The 23,722-nt window shown below is 49.1% G+C and overlaps 1 protein-coding gene across 8 annotated transcripts in view; it reads left to right on the top strand.

Moving 5' to 3' along the window:
* HSPA12A (heat shock protein family A (Hsp70) member 12A) overlaps nt 1-23,722 on the top strand; it is a 182,129-nt gene that overhangs the window by 115,487 nt on the left and 42,920 nt on the right. For 2 of the 8 annotated variants that reach the window (XM_077947612.1, XM_077947611.1), the window contains exon 1: nt 9,159-9,312. The exons of the other annotated variants lie outside the window; for them this stretch is intronic. The gene's annotated coding sequence lies outside the window, so the exon portion shown is untranslated. Of the gene's footprint in view, nt 1-9,158; nt 9,313-23,722 lie in introns of those variants that run through there. 8 annotated transcript variants of the gene reach the window in all.

Here is a 23,722-nt window from a genome sequence, read left to right as displayed (position 1 = left end):
GAGAGTCTTCTGTCACCCTCAGGAGCTGTCTGAAGTTTGGAAATGGTTCCTCCTCCGTGTCGTACATTAGGTCAGGTTCCTCGTGCATCTGCTGCATGTTGCCTCCCTGGAGTTTGGATTGTGGATCAACCCTTGACATCTATTCAATCTCAGTAGGGTCCTTGGAGACACTGTTACTTCCAGGGCTGGTTTAGCCCCTTCTGAGGGGCCCATGACTCATTGAGATCTGAATAAAAAGGTTTATTGGCTCCCAAGCAGAGAAAACAATCAATGCATTAAACAAATTACTGAAATGTCTATAAAATGTTACATTATATTTGCTTTTTCTATGTAACAAACCACCCCAAAGTTTAATGGGTTAAAACAATAGTCTTTAAAAAAATTATTTTAAGACAAGGTCTTCCTATGTGACCCAGGCAGGAGAGCAGTGGCATGATCTTGGTTCGTATAACCTCTGCTTCCTGGGTTGAAACTATCCTCCCACCTCAGCTTTGTGGGTAGCTGGGACTAAAAGCACACCTCCATGCCTGGGTTTTTTTTTTTTTCTTTTTTTTTTAATAGGGACAGGGTCTCACTATGTTGCCCAGGCTGGTCTCAAACTCCTGAGCTCGAGCAGCCCTCCTGCCTCAGCCTCCCAAAGTGCTGAGATTACAGGCATGAGCCACTGTGCCTGGCAACAATAGTCATTTTATGTGCTTATGATTCTCTGGGCAGGTCTCTGTTGGGTGGTTGTTTTGCTGGTCTTCCCTGTGGTCACTCATGTGACTGCAACACTGATGGCTCAACTAGTCTGGGTAGTCCAAGATGACCTCACTCACAGGTCTGGGGGTTGGTGCTGGCTGTCGCCTGGGCTTCATTCTCCACATGGTCTTTTATCCTCCAAGAGGCAAGTTCAGGCTTCTTTATGTGGTGGCATCAGGGCAGCAAGAGGATGAGAGGGGAAGCTGCAAGGCCTTTTGAGGCCTTCCTGGAAAGTCCTATAAAATAAAAAACTTCTGCTGTATCCTGATGGTCACAGCAAGTCTTGAAGCCAGCTCAGATAGAAGGGATGGAGAAATTGCCTCCACCTCTTAGTGAGAGGACCTGCAAATAATGTGTGGTTATTTTTAATCTAACAGAGTTGGCTTGGCAAAAATATTAAAACTACAAACTTTGGAAAACTATATTATGCTTTAAAACAACTTGTAGGTTAGATCTCATTTCTTAAGACTTTCTGCAAGTGCCCAATGATTGTCTGACACTCACAATTATTTGTTTGTTGTGCTAGAACATGTGTTTCTACAAGTGATAAATGAAGAATGATGGTATTCAGAAAAGTTGTGTTGGCACATTCTCAATTTTTCCCAGTATGTTTGCACTTTGATAGATCAGGATGCACTTTTTTCTTTTAATTATTTTATTTTATTTTATTTTTTATTTTGAGACGGAATATTGCTCTGTCGCCCAGGCTGGAGTGCAGTGACTCGATCTCGGCTCACTGCAAGCTCCGCCTCCTGGGTGTACGCCATTCTCCTGCCTCAGCCTCCTGAGTAGCTGGGACTATAGGCTCCCGCCACCATGCCTGGCTAATTTTTTGTATTTTTAGTAGAGACGGGGTTTCACCGTGCTAGCCAGGATGGTCTCGATCTCCTGACCTCGTGATCCACCCACCTCGGCCTCCCAAAGTGCTGGGATTACAGGCGTGAGCCACCATTCCCGGCCCAGGATGCACTTTTTTCATGATTAAAGGCTAATACATAAAAAAAGTAAAAAAATAAATAAAAGCTGAAAATCTGTAGACGCAACTTCCTTTAGTGTAAGTCAGGGCTGTTTTAGTATTGTTCCATGCCCTGAAGCTCTGTGGGCAGCTGAGGGGGCAGATGAAGGAGCTGTGAAGATGTTGTCCCTATAACAAAATGATGGGTGTGGGTGTGTGGGTGACACCCTGGATGGGTTTTGCTTTTTTTTTTTTTTGACAGAGTCTTGCTCTATTGCCCAGGCTGGAGTGTAGTGGCACAATCTCGGCTCACTGCAGCCTCTACCACCTGGATTCAAGCAATTCTTGTGCCTCAGCTTCCCAAGTAGCTGGGACTACAGGTACATGCCATCATGCCCAGCTAATTTTTGTATTTTTAGTAGAGACAGGGTTTCACCATGTTGGCCAGACTGGTCTCGAACTCCTGACTTCAAGTGATCTGCCCGTCTTGGTTTCCCAAAGTGCTGGGATTATAGGTGTGAACCACTGTGCCCTGCTGGGTTTTGCATTTTGATGAGAATGGCCCCCTAAGAAGTGAGTGCCCCGTTATTGTTTTTGGAAAGCTTCCTGTAGCAAGGTTCCACGGGTGTGGAGTGATGTACACTGACCTTGTTTTCCTCATGAATCCTGTTATTTTTAGTGTATGGTTTTGTAGAATGTGAAGATTTGTAGGAAAATATGCTCCCTTATAGCAGAAATGCTTGAACAGCTGCTCCTTGACTTACAGTAGGGTTACGTCCCTGTTAACCTATAAAAACGTTGAAAATATCGTAAGTTGAATCATCCTAAATTGAGGACTGTCTGTATTTATATTTGATGTGGGATGAGTGTTCGTTTAAAAAATATTTGCTCTGATATGGGGTGAAGCCTCAAATAACAGCCAATAGGAAGAGCCTACAGTCACTTCCTATTCAGTCATTTGAATTTTTGAGACTGCTTTGCTTCCCAGATGTTTACATACTTATTGGGTAGTTTTGTCAGTTATGTTCAGAATTTTAATGTCAGAAAGCAGAGACTCCAGGAGGAAGTTCTGTAGGATGGAGCTCCTGTTTCACCGACCCGCTTAGCACCCAAGATCTCAGAGGGAAGTGGATTATGCCAGGGCCCTTTGCTTCCTATAAACTGACAATTAAATGATGTCCCTTGGGGCTTCCTATATTTTGTAAATCAGACCTTGTGGTCTTGTTGGTTTCTCTGTGACAAGGAACAGTGTTTCCTGTACTCAGGCGGCTGGTTCTGTTTGGGACAGGGAAGCTGTAGGTATTTGGGCTCAGCCTGCTGCCTCTGAGGCCTCAGGCTGGCCTCTCTTTGCTTGTCTCCCAGGTTTCCTTGGGCTGAAGGCTAAATTCCTCTGGCCACTTCCTTCCTTTTCTTTCCTTTTGTCATTGTCCCTTAGTGGCCATCTCCGCTGGCTGGGATAAGAAACTGTTTACAGCACAACCATCAGGCAGGAGTCTGTTCCCAAAGGAGAGATGGAAGTTTCAGAAAACAACTGCTTGTAGTCAGTCCATGTGGCTACTGGTCCCATTTGAAGGGACGATGGTCATCAGTTCAGGTGGTGGTTTCCCTGGGCCAGCAGTTAGAAAACAGAGCTCATGGATACATCCACAGCTAAATGGGACCAGGTTGTCTAATGTCTGGGCTGGGCCCTGGGCCCACTCTCTCATTTTACAGATGGGGAAACTGAGGTCAGGGAGGGGAAGAGACTGCCCCAGGACACTTGGCAAAGCCAGGATCAGAATCCAGGTCTGCCGACTCCCTCTGCACGCTTTCCAGCTGAACTCTGCAGTGGCTGCAGAATCCTCCAGCAGTCCCGCCAGCCACTCCCAGTCACTCAGAGAAGGCACAAGGATCCAAACCTCTTTGCCATTAACAAATTCATGACTTGTCCCTCCCGGCAGGAGTTACATTTTTAAAAAGTATTTGAAGAATGCTTAACTCAAAGGAATGAAGTGCCAAGTCAAATTGCTGTGAATAAAACCCTCTGCAGTGGTGGAACCGCAGGCCCAGCTTTTCTTTTCTAGTTTCTTGTGTGTTCCCTCACTTGACAGGGGTGGTTGCCCATCTTTTTGTGCCTTGGCTTTTGGCAGAATGTCTGTTTTGAAAGGTTTTTAATTAGGGATTTTGGTTGCAGGCAAGTAAACCTTCTCTGGCTAGAGGAAGCCAAAAAGGTAACTTTACAGTGAGGGCCCAGGGATGGTTCCTGGATCTTAAACCTGCTGCCAGGTCTAGGAGGGAAAAGTGTTGGGAATATGGCAGTTTTCTTTCCCTCTGTCTCTTTCTTTTTTTATTTTTATTTTATTTTATTTTGAGACGGAGTCTCGCTCTGTCACCTAGGCTGGAGTACAGTGGGGCAATCTTGGCTCACTGCTGCAGCCTCCTCTTCTCAGGATCAAATGATTCTCCTGCCTCAGCCTCTGGAGTAGCTGCAATTACAGGCATGCACCACCACGGCCAGCTAATTTTGCATTTTTAGTAGAGACGGGGTTTCACCATGTTGGGCAGGCTGGTCTCGAACTCCTGACCTCAAATGATCTGCCTACCTTGGCCTCCCAAAGTGCTGGGATTACAGGCATAAGCCACCACCCCTGGCCCTGTCTCTTACTTCTGCTTTGCTCTGCATGTCACCCACCCCTCCTCTCTGCAGGACCGCTTTAGGTGCTTCCCATCTTTAGGGCAAATGTGGCCCCCCACAATGACCCCCCATGTTGAAATGAGAAGTTCTGGTACACAAGAAGTCTGATGTCTATCTGTTTTTCTTTCTTTTCCAAGTCCATATTCCCAGAGGAGGCCCTAAGGTTCAGGTATGATCAGGACTTGACCCAGAAACAGCCAGCCCTGGCCAGAAGAAGGGTTACCTTGCTGAGAGAGGGGGAATTAGGGGGGCACAACATCTGGTGGTCAGAGTAATTGTCTCCCACAAATAGTTAACAGTGCGGGTATCTGGAGTAAGCCCTGTGCAGTAAAGAATGTCGAGATTCGGGCTGTACATCCATGGAGAAGAAAGAGACTACCTGTTAGAAGTTTTGCTCTTTTGTTCTTTCTTGGAGAAAATTACTTTCTCCCATATAAGTGTTTCATGCTGCATGGGGTAACTGACCACTGGGTTGCTCGCATGAGAATAATGCCCAGACCCTTGGCGTGTTCTTCTGGTGTGTGATGGGCTGTAGTCAGTCCACATGGCCTCTGGCCCCATTTGAAGGGACCACGGTCATCAGGTCTGGTGGTGGTTTCCCTGAGGCTGGCAGTTAGAGAGCAGCAGAAGGGAGGCATCATTCATCTGAGTCATTTGCTTCATTTTCCCCTCCTAGACCTGGCAGCTGGTTTAAGTTCTGGGCACCATCCCTGGATCCTCACTGTAAAGGTACCTTTTTGGCTTCCTCTAGCCAGAGAAGGTTTACTTACCCGCAAGCAAAATCCCTTTTAAAACAGGCATTCTGCCAAGAGCCAAGGCCCAGAAAGATGGGCAACTAACATGGTCAGGGGCCAGTTCTGCCTAAGCACAAGGACCAACTCCAGGAACCTCCAGGGGAGGCCAAGTGGCCAGCTGTGGAGGATGTACCATTGGCTGAGTCCACAAGGGCCCACGCAGCAGGACCCTGGAACAGACCGTGGGAACAGGCTGCTCAGAGAAGCTGGCCCACACCTGGGAGCACACTGATTCCTCCCTGCCCCAGCTCCTTGGCTTCTCCCCCAGGAAACGTTGGGAGGGTGGGAGCCATGTTTGACCTGGCCTGGGAAAGCCAGGAGGGCCCGGTTGCTTCATAGCCAGGTTCCTGGGCTGTACAGAGGCCCTTGAAAGGCCCTTATCCCACAGCCTCAGTCTGTCTGTGTCAGACCAGCTATGGCGAGATGCTTTCGAAGATATTTTTGACTGTCCGTCCTTTAGCGTCAGCGTCTGGTAGTCTTGGCCAGCAAAGCTGCTAGAACAGGTTGGGGGTGGGTACAGCTGGGGAAGGAAGTCACCCAGAGCCAGGCAGTCCCTGAGAAGAGAGCCCAGCAGATGGAATGGGGTGTGAGGGACCCCAGGCCTCCTTTGTGGGCAGTAGGACAGAGTGGGCTTTGGAATAAGACAATACTTGGTTCAAATCCTAGTGCCACCTCTTACCAGCCGAGTGGCCTCAGCCAAGTCATATAGCCTCTCTGGGCCTCAGTTAAGTATAAAATAGCACTCAACACGCCATGCCTGGGAGCTAGTGTTGGATGGGCACTTGGTGGAGTGAAGTGGGCTTAGCTCAGTTAGAAAGTCCTCGTTTGGGTCCTGGCTCCCACACCTGGCCTTGACCTCACCAAGGTATTCAACCTCTCTGGATCCTCATGACCTTATCTCAAAAGTATGGGTCAGGCCGGGCGCGGTGGCTCATACCTGTAATCCCAGCACTTTGGGAGGCCAAGACAGGTGGATCACCTGAGGTCGGGAGTTCGAGACCAGCCTGACCAACATGGAGAAACTCTGTCTCAAAAAAAAATAAAATAAAATAAAAAGAACAGTATGGGTCACAGCACTTCACAGGTTGGGTCTGAGAATTAGATAAGGTCACATATATAATGAATTTGTCCTCCACACAAAATGTGTGCAATGTTAGGCATCATCTTTATTATTATTATTATTATTATTTTGAGATGGAGTCCCGCTCTGTCACCCAGGCTGGAGTGCAGTGGCACCATCTCAGCTCACTGCAACCGCCACCTCCAGGGTTCAAGCCTATTCTCCTGCCTCACCCTCTCAAGTAGCTGGGATTATAGGTGCCCACTACCATGCCTGGCTAATTTTTGTATTTTTAGTAGAGATGGGGTTTCACCATGTTGGCCAGACAGGTCTCAAACTCCTGGCCTCAAGCGATCTACCTGCTTCGGCCTCCCAAAGTGCTGGGATTACAGGCGTGAGCCACTATGCCTGGCCATCTTTATTATTTAAAACACCCACAGGGCACACAGGAGGTACTCAGAAAGGTCAATACTGGGGAGTGGAGCTGGCTAAGTAGGTGGGGTTCCTTGCTGGGAGATTTTGATAAAGTTTAGTCTATTGAGGTCTAAGTTACTTAAGGTAAGACTCACACTTTTTGGGTGTACAGTTCTATGCGTTTTGACAAATGTAGATACAGTTGACCCTTGAACAACATGGCCTTGAATTGCACAGGTCCACTTATTCATTTTTTGGAGATTTGTGACAATTTACTGCATAGCCTAGAAATATTGGAAAAATCAAGAATTTAGATATTTCATGAATGCATAAAATAATGTGTTAATTGACTGTTTATGTTATCATTAAGGCTTCCGGTCAACAATAGGCTATTTGTAGTTAAGTTTTGGGGAAGTCAAAAGTTATATGTGGACTTTTAACTGTGCAGGGGGTGGGTGCCTCTAACCCTCATGCTGTTCAAAGATCAACTGTAGTCATGTAACCACTGTGTCAGTGCAGAGTATTTCCAACTTGGGAGGATTTTGTCATTCAGGATCCTCTGGTTTGCAGAGGGTCCCACCTCCGATGGTGGGGGATCTCAAGGCCTGGACCATGCCCCATAGGGAGGGACTTTCAGGACCCACCCAGTGACAGTATCCCAGCCTGTACCCTGGGGTTGTTACCAGCCAGGGATAGGGGGTGGGTTCCTGTGACCTTCCCAGCGTGCTCCTCATTGACTCTGGAGCAGGGAGAGATGGAGCCTGCAGGGTGGTCCTTGTCAGTTCTTGGGCGGGGCAGTGCTGCCAGACAGAGGCTGAAAACCCACTAGAAATGAGAGCTGAGATGCAACCCATGTTTGTGTAAGGTACCCAGAAAGCCAGGACTAGTGAGGTTTGGCCTAAAATGAGGGTCCCATGTCTCGCCTTGCCATAGGCTACCTGCAGGGGTGTGTGAGGGCCCTTGCCCCAGGAGGCTCATTGTCTGAAAGAAGCATTAAGATGGGCCCCTGGAGGGGGTGGTTTGAGGACTCTGGAAGGCTCCCCACACCTCCCCCTGGTCACAGAGCCTGGAGTTCCACCATCAGGGAGTCTTTCACTTGTGCAGACTTGATTTGGTGCCACATTCCTTTGGGTTAAACATTATTTCTTCAGTGTCCTCTTTTAAAAGAAAACTCTTAGATAAGCAATGGCACATAGACTTGAATTGTGTCTACATCTCTGACCAATAGGGAAGAAGCTATGTAGAGAGCTATGTTAAGAAGGATTCTGAGGCCACCTCTGGCTCAGTTTGAAAGAATGCAGTAATCAGTGCTGTGTTTCCCAAATGCCCCCACTTTGGGCTAGTTCATGATGGCTTCTGATGCTTGAAGCCTACATTCGTCACTGAGGAAGTTACCCAGGTGACTGTGTACTAGGTTTGCACAAAGTTAAATTTTTCTATCTGAAAAAGAATTTCTGACATTATGTCCTTGTGGTAGCTTATTGAATTAATAACCTACAATAAATCACGTCTCCAGGTACAGATGCTCCTTGACTTACGATGGAGTTACATCCTGATAAACCCATTGTAAGTTAAGAATACCATTAAGTGGAAAATGCGTTTAATCCACCTAACCTACTGACCATCATAGCCTAGCCTACCTTAAATATGCTCAGAACACTTACAAGTCTGGGCGTAGTGGCTCACACCTGTAATCTCAGCACTTTGGGAGGCCCATGTAGGTGGGTCACAAGGTTAGGAGTTTAAGACCAGCCTGGCCAACATGGTGAAATCCTGTTTCTACTAAAAATACAAAAATTGGCCAGGCGCAGTGGCTCACGCCTGTAATCCCAACACTTTGGGAGGCCGAGGCGGGCAGATCATGAGGTCAGGAGTTTGAGACCAGCTTGGCCAACATGGTGAAACCCCATCTCTACTAAAAATAGAAAAATTAGCTGGGTACAGTGGCAACAGAGTGAGACTCCATCTCAAAAAAAAAAAAAAAATTAGTCAGGCATGGTGGTGTGCACCTGTAATCCCAGCTACTCAGGAGGCTAAGGTGGGAGAATCATTTAAACCCAGGAGGCCAAGGTTGCAGTGAGCCAAGATTGCACCATTGCACTCCAGCCTGGGTGACATAGCAAGACTCTTTCCCAAAAAAAACAAAAAAACTCCACTTACATTAGCCTACACTTGGACAAAATCATCTAACACAGAGCCTATTTTATAATAAAGTATCGCGTAATTTATCGACTACTGTACTGAAAGTGAAAAACAAAGTAGTTGTTTCGCTCCTCAAAGTATGGTTTCTACTGAATGTGTATCACCTCTGTACCATCATGAAGTTAAGTAATCATAAGTCAAATCATCATCAGCTGGGGACGCCTGTACTCACACCCTTGTGTCATCTCCTCCTACCTGGACTCAGGGCGCAGCTATGTGATTTGTTTTGGCCGATAGGACCTTGGCAAACAGGAAGCCAGCAGAGGCTTGAAAATGCCTGTCAGTGTGTTAGAGCTTGCTCACTTGTCCTTTGCTATTTAGGAAGTCCAGGTTGTCCTGCTGGAGAGGCCACCTAGAGGGGAACTGAGGCCCCTGACCGACAGCCTAGGTGAACATGATGAGTGAGCCTGTCTTGGCCCATCTAATGCCAGTTGAACCGTGAGATGACTTTAGCTGCATGAATTGACCCCAGGTGAGAAAAGCCCAAATTGTGGAATTCTGTGCAAATTGTTGTTATTTTAACCCACTAAATTTTGGAGTTAAAAATATTTTGGATTACAATAGGTAACTGATATAGTCCTAGTTTTCTTTCTTTTGTGAATTGAATGTAGTAGCAGATGATGGTTTAATAAAAGTTTTAATGTCTGTTCTTGGCAAAATCAAAATGGGATAACACTTTGTTAGATCCACAGTTTTTTGACGGGGGCAGATTTTACTTCTTAGAAAACATAAGTGTTTTGGAACCACTGAATTGTAGAGATCTGAGGGCGGTGTTGCCGTGCAGTCTGGGGTCTTCATCCGTCGTCGGCACGTTCGTTAGTGTGACTTAGATTGTCAGAGTGAGAAATAGTTAAGGTTGGAGGGTGGAGGTGTGGGAGCTCTCAGTGTTCTGTGAGCCAACTTCATTTTCCAGATGAAGAAACAGAAACCTAGAAAGTGACAGTGAGCCCGAGAGCACACCTGGTGGCAGTAGGGCCATGCCGTTCATCGGAGCAAGCCAAGACTGGCTGTCTGGATGGGATATTGGGGACGGGCAGGGGCTAAAGATAGGAACGTTGAGGGGCAGCCCCCAACTTGGGCCTGGTGGTTTGACAGGCACCCCTAGAATGACATGTGGGAAATTGGGGATGGTCTACCCAAGGACACCAACCCTTTGGGGAGCACTCACAAGGGGGGTGGTAGGTGGTGATATCAGAGACCCAGCAAGGACCTTTTACTGCTGGGGCTGGTGGGGTCCTGCCAGGCCTGTCTCAGGGGAGGCTGCTGGGAATGTGCATATATAACTCTGAATGTGTATGCATGCGTGGGGAGAGAGGTAGAGTGAGCAGCTGAGATGGAGGAGGGAGACAGCGACAGAGGAAGGAATAGGCTGAGAGATGTTAGAAGCTTCTGGTAGGTCTTCCTTTGGGGTCCTTGCAGTTTATTCAAACTTGAACCCACAAAGTCATGGCTGATCACAGGCACAGATTCTGCCCCAACACCGCGCTCCTTGGGCCTTTGATAAACATTCAGTGGTGAGATCACAAAGTACCACATGCCGGGGGACAGAGCCTGAAGCTCTTGGGAGGGAAGACCAGCCAGCAGGATGGGATTGGGTAGGAGGGAACCATGGGAATGTCAGAATTCACTTTGTCCTACTTGGCCTGTTTTATATATATATATATACCTTGTGTGTTGAATGAGTATTCAGATAAAAAACTTGACTTCCTAACTGAGTTGCATTCTGAAAAGGGAGTCCTATTCCGGTAGAGGCAGGCCTTAAGATAGCAAGCAAACATGCTGAGTGCAGCTGGGGTCTTTTTAAGATTTCCTCCCAAAAATATTAGAGTGTGGGCAGAGGGTGGGGGAAGGATGAGCCACTTTCTAATGAAATATTAGTGATGAGGCAGAAGTAAACTGCAAAACATAAACACAGAAGCCAAAAATACAGTCATCCTGGCAGTGGGATATCCCTCTCACCCTGTGACTCGCTGGAAGTAGTTCTGGGTTTTGTGTCCCAAGATAGTGCCCCCCTCTGCCAGCCCCACTCCTCCCGGCAAAGCTCCTCGGTCCTTGCATCTCTCCCCAGTCCTATCTTCCTTGGAGAGACTTTGGTGTCCTCCTTGGAGAGAATTTGTGAACCCTTTCTATCTGTGAATATGCATACAATTCCCGGTGCCTCTCCCCTGCCTGCCTCCCCCTTCTCTCAGGGCCCCGAGCCTGTTGGGGGCCACACAGTCTTCCCTTGCACGCTGCCATGCCAGCTTCAGGCTTGTTTTCAAGTCTGGCGACTGAACAACACCGGGACGCTGACCTGATGTTAACGATGGAAGCTCAGAGGTGGAGCTGGGTCCATGGGGGCCCAGCTCGAGGCCTGGGACCCTAGCAGAGTGCTCCCCACCCTACAGGGTGGCAGGACTTCTTTCTCAACACAGGCTGGCTCACTTCAGGCAGGGGACATTTGGGGAATTAAATGTTGAAGCCAGAAGCAATTCCTATCAAGTGGAGCTCCTGGGCCCTGGAGGAGGCTGGCAGGATGGGGCAGTTTGAGAGCCCCTTCCAGGCGGGATCCCTGCGCTGTATTTTCTGGGTAAAGCAAAGTGATATTGTGGGAACAGCTCTTGGGTTCGAGTCTCAGCTCTGCTATTCCTCACTGTGAGGCTCTGGGCAGCTCTCAAAACCTCCAGGGCTTCTGGTTCTTACTCTGGGGATCGGAGCTGAGAAAAAGAGCCTGCACCATGGTGTCGCTGGGAGATTTGCCAGGCAGAGAGTTGGCCTTCAGGGTCTGGGGGCCAGGTGGTCACTGGGAGCTGATAGAGGCCGGTGATCCTGATTGAGGAGACTGAGGAGCAGGCAAAGACCTGGATCAGGACCAGTGCTATGGCTGGGAGCAGTTGGAGTCTCGGGCTTTGGGCTGCAGGGCACCCAGTGAGGCCACAGGAAGGGATAGGAGAAAGCCAGCGTCACTCACTTGTCTCCTCTGCCCCACACTGTCCTGGGGAGGTTTGGGGTAAAACCTGAGACATCTTTGGTTCCCATGACAGAAGACTTGCGTGTTCACTATAGGAAATATTATCTAAAGCAAGAAAGGAGGAAACAGCCTTCCAGACTGGCCAGGCATATTGGGACAAAGCTCATAGAGGGGCTGTCACAAAATCCGGCACCATGGGGAAGGGTGTCTTCTCTTATAGATGAGGAGATGGAGACTCAAAAGATCGTGAATCTTGGTGAAAACCCCATAGCCCTTAAGTGCCCTGTCTTGGTCATTGTACATTCTACACATGCAACCGTGTTTCACAGGCACCCGTAAATGGGTACAAACATAATGTATCTGAAACATTTAAAACAGTAAAAAAGTTTTTTTAAAGTTTTAATAAAAGATCCCATGGGGAGAGAGTGGCGGTGGCCTTCTGGTCTCTGAGCCCAAAGTGTGTGTTCTCTCTTCATCTCTGCCCTGGAAATATCTGACACTCCCTTGTGGCCTTGCCTCCAGCCACAAGAAAGCCACTTTCAAGATCCAGTGGCTTCCTGACATCAAACAGCCAGGAAGCAAGATGGGCTGGGCCCTCCCCAGGTGCAGGGCTCTGTACAAGGTACAGAAGGGCTGCTTGAAAAGTAGCCCAAGCTCTGTCTTTCTGAAGTTCAGGCCAGTGCTGCCCGATATGCCTCTGTTGGGGCCACGCAGCCATGGATGGCTCAGCAGAGTGCTGTCTGTGCCTGGGCACAGGTGACCCCCTGCGGTCAGGGGCTCTCAGGTGGGCATCAGGCAAGATGGTAGATGGGCCCAGAAGCACAGCCCTTCTCTTTGGAGGTGGCTCGGTACTGGGAGCAGCTAGGATCTAAGGAATGGGTGGAGAGGCTGACTGCAGGAGCAGGGCTGTTGGTCCCACCTGAGGCTAAGTGGTCCTCAGGCTGGAGATTCAGTTTTACAACCTCAGCACGTGTGTGCAGTGGATCTCAGGAATGAATGTCAGGGGAGGCCCCGTGCTTCCTGAGGACCTGACCTCACCCAGCTCGGTCCTGGAGTTTACTTATTGGTCACCCCTTGTGGTCTCCGCAGCAGCCCTGTGCGAGAGACAGTTATTAGCCTGGTATGTACTTGTAGAAACTGAGGCCTGAGACAGAGTCCTGTCTGTGACAGAGCTGGTGAGGGCAGAACTGGGTGTGTCCCTAGAACCCAGCTAACTCGGGGTCCTCCACCCCGTCCCCTGCCCCTGGAAGAGCAGCTTGGGGCTGTGCCTATTTGGAGGGCAGCATGAGGGTCAAATCCTCCCACGTGAAGGTCAGTGGGCCCCTCTCTCCCTACAGACAGTGCACAAGCCAGGCCTGAGGGATGGCAGATGGCTTTCCAGATGGCAGAGAGCACAGCTGTGCAGGCGGTTGTGTGAGGACAGGAATGATGGGGGGCAATGGTTAGGGGGTAATGGAGGAGTCTGATTGGTTAAAGAGTTGCATCTAATATGAAGGAGATAGAGAGCTACAATAGGTGCTTGAGGCTGGGAGTGACGTGATGATGTTGGTGGTTGTGATGTGATCCAGGGGGACAGCCTGGGGGCCGTGACACCAGCTGGGAGAGTATTAGGCTCTCTGGGAAGCTCTTCACACCACTCTGCTTTTGCCTTTGCTGTTCCTTCAGCTTGGTGTTTAATCCCCACCTTTTTCACTCAGCAAACTTGCCCTCCCGGGAGCCAGCCAAGCATCACCTGCCTGGAGCTACCTTCCCCCACCCCCTTCAGGGATGTCAGTCTGTCCTAACACCCCTGTGGCACTTACCATGGTGTCTTATGAAGAGTCCATGTGCAAAATAGAATTTTACAGGGCTTTTAATTACAGTGTTTTTTAATATTCGATTTAGTATTTAAATTGAAATCATCCCGCTATGTTTTGACTTGAGATCTCATAGTCAGATTCTCATGAATTAAATACCCATGTGATGCATGTCCACAAGATAAGACTGATGACAGCTGGGTAGAGATGGGCAGAGGAGGGCTCAGGACAGGCACACCGGGTGTAGGGTGCAGGGGATGTTTCACATCGGCCCCGGTTGGTCCCACTGATGAACTTCCGGGTCATACCACCCATCTTCCTGTTGCAGGGTCAGCTCCTGGAACTCTTCTCGTTCATTAACCCAGAATGTCCTCACTGTGGTGTCCATGCCATTCAGGACCCTCCCAGACTAGGTCTGTGGAGTGACAGGCAGGGAGACAAGGGTTGGTTGGAGCCGTGGGCTCGTGTGGGTGTCCCTAGCACCAGCTCCCACTTCTCCAAGTCCAAGGCATTCCTGTGGTCACCTCCCAGCGGTCAGCACCTTGGGCACAGACATCCTGGGCTCCGTGGGGGAGGATTGTGCGCCTGCTGGAAGTCAGGCTAGTCACCCTGCACCCAACCTCTCTGGAGCATTCCTCTCTGCAGAGGAGATGGCCCCTGATTGATTGAGGTCCAGACGGAGCTGTTAAAGATAACAATGAAGTCAGAGAAGCTGCCCTTGCTTAATGAAGCAGGCAGGCCTGCGGCTGGGAGGGACAGGTCTGTGGGGCAGCAGTAATGAAAAGACAGAGACAGACCACCCTGGGTGCCCAAGACCTCCTCCCTTGCCTGAACTTGGGCAGTTGTCCATCTGTGCATGGTAACGAGGTATAAAGTCGCATTCCCTGGACCCAAGCACTGCGGAGACTGATGTGTCGGGGCTGGAACAAGGGGTCCTGGAAGGCCACGTGTCTTCTCTCATTCTTTCATAGCATGTACACACCAGCGTGTGTGAGCACCCATGATGATGAGTGTGAATATTATGGCAGCTGGGGCCATCTGCATGGCCTCCCCAGGGCCCCTAAACACAGCGTGTATGTTATTTCCTGGAGTGTATATGTTTCTGAGGCCTGCTGTCCCCACCGCAGCTCAGTAAAGGGTTTGGAGAGACTCATATTTGCATTTCAGTGCTGGGGAGGGGAGGAATGGGGATTAGGATGAGTTTGTAGTTTGTTTGCTCTTACCCTGCTATAGTCACGCACACCCGGGTTTTCGTTTCGTTTTGTTTATAGTGAGATTGACTTGCTTTAAGTTCAAATGCAAAAGCTTATCAAAATTTGATGGTCAGTATTTTGCCTTCTCTGGGCCAGGAGCTGGCTTGGTACAATATAAAAAAGGTGGGATAGAGGGGGCGCTCTGCTGGCCTCATCACAGCTGCTTGGCCTCAGGTGGGTAGCTCTGGGTGATCTCTGGGTCCTGTGCTCTGTGGAGGAGACTTGGGAGGTGCCTTTCCGTGACCTGTGGATTCCTTGGGAAAAGACTTTTAGCACATTCGGTCCCCAGGAGGAATTGTTCATTCAGTGTCTTGTGTGTTTGTCTCCCTTTACTGCTCTGAAGTTAGGGATGCAATTTCAACTCCTTTCAAGATTAGTTACACCATGGAATACTATGCAGCCATGAAAAAGGATGAGTTCATGTCCTTTGTAGGGACATGGATGCAGCTGGAAACCATCATTCTCAGCAAACTATCGCAGGAACAGAAAACCAAATACCGCACGTTCTCACTCACAGGTGGGAATTGAACAATGAGATCACTTGGACACAGGAAGGGGAACATCACACACCGGGGCCTATCGTGGGAAGGGGGTAGCAGGGAGGGATAGCATTAGGAGATATACCTAATGTAAATGACGAGTTAATGGGTGCAGCAAACCAACATGGCACATGTATACATATGTAACAATCCTGCACGTTGTGCACATGTACCCTAGAACTTAAAGTATAATAAGTAAATTAAAAAAAAAAAAAAAAGATTAGTTACCCTTGAAATTTTGTCATGCATACTTAGCAAAGTCTAAAGTTAATCAATAACTTAACCCAGTTTACTAATTCTTTTTGTACAAATGTAAGTCTGTCATTGAAGATTTTGTGCTTACAAAGTAAGAAGTAATTAGGGATTTTAGACTTCAAAGGTCTTAAAAAGTCTCTGGAAGGACTTTGTGTCCTCTCTTCTGACGTGGAAGTCTTTGCTGTCTGTGCTGCAGCTGCCTGTTCTGAGCGGAACATTTAGCCTCTGGGGGTGTCCCTGCATCCTGGGAGCTCCCATCGTGCCTCCCCTCCAGGCTGCAGTGGGTGGTCCTGGCTTGTCTTCCTCCAGAGCTCCTTGGAGCCCCTTTTAGCATTGGCCTTCTCTTTTCCTTTATTTCCTGGAAGAAGCATTTTCTTAGGCAGGTTCCTGCACACCTCCCCGCCCGGGACCTGGCTAGCTGCCGCTGGCACGTGCAGACGGTCACACAGCAGAATGTTTTAATGCTGTGCAGTGTGCCCTCCTGACACAGGTGGGTATGCAGAAGGCTAGTTACAGCTGCAGGTTTTGAGGCTTTCACTAGCATTTATTCCGGCATAGCTTGAAACAGCTGATCTGTCAGGGGAAGCCCCAGCAAGTCAGCCTGCAGCACCCCAGCAGGATGGCGCGTCCGGCCCTGGGGAGGAGTGGGGCCATTCTGCTCTGGCTGTCCAGCTTCCCAGCATCTAGGGGAAGGGTGAAACTGCAGCTGTCTGACTAGGGCGCTGCCCCGGCTCTGTGCCTGTGTTCTTACATTGCCAAAGAGCAGGGTGTCTGGGAGAGGCCAGTGCCAGCTGTTGCCCCAGCCCCAGTTGGAGAGTCTGGAGTCTGCAGCTAGATTAACCACTGGATGGGTCCTGGGAGAAAGTTGTGGCCAACTCTACCAGGCACAGGGGTTGGAGGAGAGAGGGGGCGGTGCCCAGAGTGGGTGGCGGTGGCTGAGTTCATTCCCAGTGAGGAGGCTGGGCTCCTGAAGGCAAGGGAACAGGGGCAGTTCTCCTTACAAGGCTGATTCTAACAGCTCTTTGATTTGTTTTTAATTGAGATATAATTCACATATAAAACTCACCACATAAAATTCACTGGTTTATAGTATTCACAAGATTGTGCAACTGTCACCACTATTAAATTCCCAAACATTTTTATCATCCTGGGAAGAAACTCCTACCCATTAGCCCTTACTCCCTAGGTCCACTCCCAGTAAAGCCCTTTACTTTTTCACTGCTCCTTGCTGCAAGTTGCCAGCAGTACAGACTTGAGCAGGAGTCACAGAGTCCAGGAACCTCAGGGCTGGGATGTGGTGCAGACAAGGAGCTCAGGCACTGGTGACAGGCACTTGCTGGCTGTGTGATTTGGAAAAGATGCTTAACATCTCTGTGTTGTGGTTTTCTCTGCTGTTTGTTTGTTTGTTTGTTTGGTTTGTTTGTTTTGTTTGTTTTGAGATGGAGTCTCGCTCTGTCACCCAGGCTGGAGTGCAGTGGCATGATCTTGGCTCACTGCAAGCTCTGCCTCCCGGGTTTATGTCATTCTCCCGCCTAAGCCTCCCAAGTAGCTTGGACTACAGGCAGCCGCCACCACACCGGGCTAATTTTTTGTACTTTTAGTAGAGACGGGGTTTCACCATTCACAGGATGGTCTCGATCTCCTGATCTCATGATCCGCCCGCCTCGGCCTCCCAAAGTGCTGGGATTACAGGTATGAGCCACCACGCCCGGCCTTCTCTGCTGTTAAATGGGGCTAACAACTACCTGTTTCCCACCTCATTGGATTGTTTAATCAGATAAAATGAGATTCTGTGTAAGTAATAATAGCTACACTTGTTAAGACCTTTGCCTGCATTATTCTTATTTAATTCTCATTAATTCTGGGAGGTGTGAGTTGTTATTATCCCTATCTAATACATAAGGAAAACCAAGCACCAGAGAAGTTCAGTAACTTGTTCAAGATTGCACCACTATGAATCAGTGTTTAGCTGCAAAGCATGGAAGACCCAATCCTGTCTCGTTAATAGAAGAGGGAAATTATGACCAGAATGGGAAGTCCAGGGGCCCAGCAGGCTGATTTGGCAGCTCATGGACCCCCTCAAGGACAGAGGGAGGTTCCTTTGGTGGTGGCTGCATCTGTGTGCTGGTGGCGAGGTGGCAGCTGCAGGTGCCCCCTCACACCCCTGTGTGTCCACCCTCTTCTCAGGGTACTCACTTCCTCCCAGAAGCCCCAGGCCAACTTCCCCTCATGTCCCATCTGTCAGGACTGTGGGTCACAAACCCCCTCCCACGTTCCTCATTGGCAGTGGGAAGAGGCTTGCCATGATTGGCTTAGATTACTTGGGGTCTGCCCCGTTATCAGGAGGGATCACACTCCAAATGTAAATACTGGGGTTTAGTTAAGAAGCGGGAAATGGATTTTGAGTGGACACAGCAGTATCTTGGCAGTATCTACCAAGATCAGCAGGGACCTGAGCCGAGGTCTGAACCAGCCCTCTGAGGTCCACACCGCTGCTCTTTAGCACAGCTCCTCCGCCTCTACAACACCCGGCATGTAGCAAGTGTTCCGTGAATCTCATGTCGATTCATAAATTCTAGTTCTCACCCCACACCCCTGAGTTTTTCTGACCTTCTGTTCCTCTTCTAGAGCTCAGTTAAGTGGTTGCTTGGCCTCCGCTTGAGCTTTACTTGTGGGAAACTTAGTACCTTACCTAGCATTTTCTTCCCTTTTTTCACCATTAAGTGCCATGGCTACTTTTTGGGTGAATTAGAAAAAATCTGCTTTAGATGCAAAAATTCAAAAAAGGGGGCCCGCTCTAGGCAGTGCAGCCCTTCATGGCTTGAAAAGATGCCTTTGTGGTAAGAAAATAGCATGCTTACCTCTGGGTAGGTGCAGCCTTGCTTGGGAGAGATGTCCCTCAAGGTTGGTGCCTTTGTGCAGTGCGCACACTGCACAACTGTTTTGGGATGTCTCTTCCATTAAGGAATGCTGCAGAGGGGTTTTTAATGTGCTCAAGCCTCTGCCCTCCTGGGCACTGGCACAGAGTGGAAGGTTTGTGCCCGAGTTACCCAGGTTTGGAGGGCATGGTGGCTAAGGGTTCTCCTTCCTGCCTGAAGATGGTGTATCTCCCTCTCATGAGAGGGTTTAGCTGAAGAAGCGTGAACCCTCACCTTCCTGACCCTTACCTCCTCTTCCCTCTCCCTTCCCCAGGGACAGGTGGCGAGTGTTTGGGAGGTGAAAGATTCTGCTCAGGGGGAAACCAATTGGCCTGGAATGGCCTCGGCCCTTTCTTTAGCCTCAGTTCAGGCAGCACTAGCTGTGCCATGGCCTCTGAAGACTGAACTGTCCCGAGACTGTTCCTGATAAAATTGGGGAAGTCTAAACCCAGGGCTTCCAGAGACCAGGGCAGGTGGAATCTTGTCCTTGAAGCTGGAGAGAGTCCTTACATTGACCCAATGAGTTTTGGAATGGAGACTGGGCTTCCCTGTAGAATACAGGAAGGCTCAAGCTGTGGTCATATGGCCTCTCAAGTTCTTCTAGGTTATTCTGAAAGTTCCCTGGGGTGAGCAGACAGTTTGGGTGGGAAATTGGGGCCGGGGGTCTCCTTTACTCCTGGCAGCACCTGCCCTCATGTTTCCTATCACTGAGTTTTCCTGAAGGTTCCCTTTGCCAAGTTCCTGTCTGGTGGGAATTTTTAGCTTTGATTAACAAGCCCAGAGAAGCAAAATGTAAAGGAAATGTATTTGCTGACATTTTGCAAAGGTGGAGGCTCTGCTTGTCTCGTGTAAGCACATAGTCGTTTTTTCAGCAGCAGTTGGAACGATTTTATAATGATAATGGTGACGATAATAATAAACAAAATAACATCCATAATGTATTGGGTGCTTGCCATGAGCCAGGTTTTACAGATACAGATAGCTCACCCAGTGGCATGCAACTAGGACGTGGTCATGGTGGAATTTGAGCTCAGGCTTTCCTGACTTTGAGCTAGTACCTCTAACACCTCTCTTACCAACATGTGCCTCTTCTACCTGGATCTTTGGATTTGAGGGAGAATTACGGTTTTTGAAACAGAGCTCTGCAGACCAAAGAATACACCACACAGTCTCGTGAGCCTGCAGACGGAGACAGCCAGGAGCTGCCCTATGATGGTGACTCCTGACTTCCTCCAGCTATTTGCTCATCTGTGAAATGGGGATTTACATTCACACCTGTCTCGTAGTTAGAGATGATGCCTTGGTGGCACTGGGCACGTGCAGGTGTGCAGGCTTGGAGTCAGAGAGCTCTGAGTCCACCTGGGTGGCATCCTGACTAAGGATGTAGGCTTCTTTCTTACCCTTCTAGGCTTCATTTTGTCATCTATAGAATGGGAATAATGACAGTAATTCACAGCAACCTTCCTTACAGGGCAGGATCCCATGAGATACACCTGTAAGGCTCTTCGCATGCATGAAATACACATTCAGTGAGTGCCAACTATGATAGGTTTCGCGATAGAGTGCTGGGTTTGTATATTTCTAGTGGTTTTGAATTAATAATTTGAGTTTGAATAAACTTCAGAAGAGCCTAAAAGTAAACAAAAAATGCATGAATATCTGACCCCATGAAGGAATTTGGAAAATGGTGGGTGGGGGGTGGTGTTTATTTCAGAGTTTCACTGGCTCCTGTGTTCATTGCTGAAGAGTGACGGGTTCCCTGAGAATACCAGTTCTCACATTCATGGAGGGAGAGGGGGCGCAGAGGGAGGCGAGGCGGTGTCCCCAGGCTCACAAACATCCACACCTCCACACCTCCACTTTCTTCATCCTCTCAGGAGCTATTTTGTTTTCCTTCTGTTCCTCAAAGAGCAGCAGCCGAAGAGCCAACTCTGGCTTTGCTCCTGTTCCAAAGCCGTCCTGGTTCTAGGAGACATGCCCCTTGGCCTGCAGCCCACGTATGACTGCCTGGCCTGCCCCCTCCACTCTTCCCAATGCTAAAGCCAACCTGGGGCCTGAGCAGAAAACCCAGTGCCCTTGTCCCCAACAGGAGCATGCACGCACACACACACACACACACCCGCCTTTCGGGAGGACTCAGAGCTTGTGCTTATAGTACAGAGGGTCACAGGGTGGCATCTGACATCAGCATTTCAGCTCGCCATTCCTGTCTGGGGTGAGAACCATGGGAAGATGCCAAGGCTGTTACATCTTGCCCCTCCCTTATGGCATTGGGATCTCAGCAAGTCTGAAGGACAAAGCAAATGGACATGTCAGGGTCCTTTAAGTGATCCTGCCTCTCTGCAGGGGCAGGCCCTACTGCTTCTCAGACATGGAGGGGCCCAGCAGGGCATGGAGGATGCCCCCCTGACTCCTCTGAGGCCCTGGGTTCATAGAGCAGCTACAAAGTCTAGGAGCTGTCGGCTGATGACCAGAGGGCCCTGTACCTGAGACCTGGCTGGAGCCCATCCCAGAGTGGGAGCCGCTCAGCTGGCGGCTGGACATCTGTTTTGTCATCTGCGAGGGGGCCAGTGGGTGCCTGCTGAAATTCTGATTCCTCTAAGGGCTGTTTAGTCTACCGGGCCGACCAGCCTCAGCCCCAGAGAAGCCAACTGGATGGGAGCCCTTCACCCACCCTGAGACCCAGGTCCAAAACCTTCCCAAACTTTCAGAGTCCACATGTGTAGGTTTCAATGAACTCATATCCTTATTGGTTTGTCCATTCCTCTGCCAAATATGTGTGGAGCACCTACCGTGTATGGGCCAGGTGCTCTGATGGACAGCAGAAGAAAAGCATGGACCTGCCCTCCTGGAGCTTCCATGTAACTGGCACATTCAAATCACAATTATTTTATTATGGAAAGTTTTAAACATACAAAAGCAGAGCAAATATTATATTGAAGCCTCATGAATCTGTCACCAGTGTTAGTCATTATCAACTTATGGCCAACCTTGTTTAATCCCTGCCCCTTCCCTCTCCTGTTATTCTGCTACAAATCCCAGAAATGCTATTGTTCCATCTGTACATTTGAGAATGTATCCCTAGAGGACAAGGACTCTTTTAAAAATTATGTAACTATACTATTAATAATAATTCCTTAGCATTACCAATGTCTGATCAGTGTTTACATTTCTAATTGGCTCAGAAATGTAACATTTTTTGACTGTTTGAGTTAGGATCCACTAAAGGTCCATCCATTGCATTTACTGGAGTTGGTGTGTGTTTTAAGTCTCTTCTAAGCTGTCGCGGTTGGTCTCTGGGGCAGTCAGGATAGCCTGGGAACTCATTATCAATGCAAATTGTCAGCCAGCCTCACACCTACTGAATGAGAAACTCTGGGGGTGAGACCATTAATCTGTGTTTTAACAAGCCCTCGGGGGGTTCTGATGCACAACAGAGCTGAGACCCTCTGGTCCATAGTTTTGCCCTCCTTTCCTGTATATTTTCCTTGTGATTGTCTCTAGGAGAAACCTGTCTCCTAGTCGAGTTTTCCCGATCTGGGTTTTCCAGTTGATCACCAGGAACTAATGTACAAGTTCCTCTCTCATCTGCACCAGGGGAGCTGAGAAGGCTCTTCTCTCTCAAAAGAGGGGGCTGACTTGTAGAAGTAGAGGTCCTTGAAGGGTAATGCAGAATTTGCCTGCTGTAGAAGCAGGATGCACGCTAGGCAGGGGAACAGCATGTGCAGTGTCCAGAGGCTGAATCAAGCACAGATATTCCAAGGCCTGTGGATAGGTTTGGTATGGCCAGGGATGTGGGGCAGTAGAGAGAGAAGAGACTGCAGAGGGAGGTGGGGTGGACTTCGAAGAGCCTGGGGTCAGTAGTGTGCTGGACTTTATCCCATGAGGGGAGGGCATCGGGGGAAGACCCTGATAAGGTTGAGTTAGGTGAGCAGACCTTGATTTTGACCAGATGGCTTTGACTGCAGGGTGAGTGTGGCTGGGGGAGGGGGCAGGCCCAGGACAGGGAGACTGAAAGTTCAGGAGGATCTGGACCAAGGCTCTGGTGGTGACTCAGCAGAGGAGAGAGTGAATGCAAGAGATGCTAATTAGAAGGAACGACAGGGCTTGGGGGTAGAATGAGAAGGGAGGAAGTCTAGGGACTCTCCCATTTGGGAGCGGTGGTGGTTTTACTGGCAAAAGGGGTATCTGAGGAGAGAGGCAGACCTGGGTGGTTTGAGAGCTGATCCCACATTGTTGGAGGTCACTCAGCATGGCATGTGTATTACTAATATCCCAACTCAAGAGAGTTGATGCCTCAGTTGGGAAAGAACTCACTGGCCCTCGTAGTCTGTGGATAGTCACTGAGTCCACTTTTGGGCACACATAAAAAATCCATCCACTCACCCACCCGTCCGTCCATCCATCCATCCATCCGTCAATCCATCCATCCATCCAACATTGAGTGCCTGTGACATGTCAGGAGCTAAGGAATTAGAGATGAAGTAAGACTTGGCCCTGCCCCAACAAGCAGAGTCCATGGGAGAGAAGCCCGGAGGACAGAAACATCTTAGTGCCATGTGTAGCGTGATCTGGTAGAGCCTCTCCAAATGCTGGATGCTGGAGGGCAGGGCTGCGAGGTTGCGGAGTATAGTTCATGAAAATTAGCAGTAAAACTGTTGGTCAAGCAAATGTGTCTTCACCTCTCCCAGCAGTTGCCTGGATGTGTAGAGACACAATTGGAGGCCCAGGAACCAGTGCAGGAACATGCAGTTAGGAGAGAGACTGTGATCCACCCCACTGACAGTCTGGGATTGCAGAGAGTCGGGGCTTTTCCTGTCTTGGGAAACTCAGCTGCCCCAGCTCGCTCTCCCTGGGGCATCTCATCTCTTGGACTATTCAGGGAGGTAGGAGGGGTAACAAGAAGATGCTACCCCGTGTCAGGATGGGCCTGGTGCCGCCCCCAACTTGGCCTGGGCTTGATGCTATGGTCTCTGCCATGGTAAATGCTCATTTCCATAATTATTATTTAGCATTTGCAAAGTAGTTATTTTACACTCAGAGTTCTTTGTAGTGAGAGGGTCTCCTGGTTCATGCCAATAAAATTTCCATTTACTCCGGACATCCACCATGGTGATTAAAAACAGCCCATAAATTATTTACTGAAATGGAAGTTCAGTTTACGGTAATAA

The sequence above is a fragment of the Macaca mulatta genome, chromosome 9 (assembly GCF_049350105.2).
Source record: "Macaca mulatta isolate MMU2019108-1 chromosome 9, T2T-MMU8v2.0, whole genome shotgun sequence".
Lineage (NCBI taxonomy): Eukaryota > Metazoa > Chordata > Mammalia > Primates > Cercopithecidae > Macaca > Macaca mulatta.
This window is presented reverse-complemented; position numbering and strand designations above follow the sequence as displayed.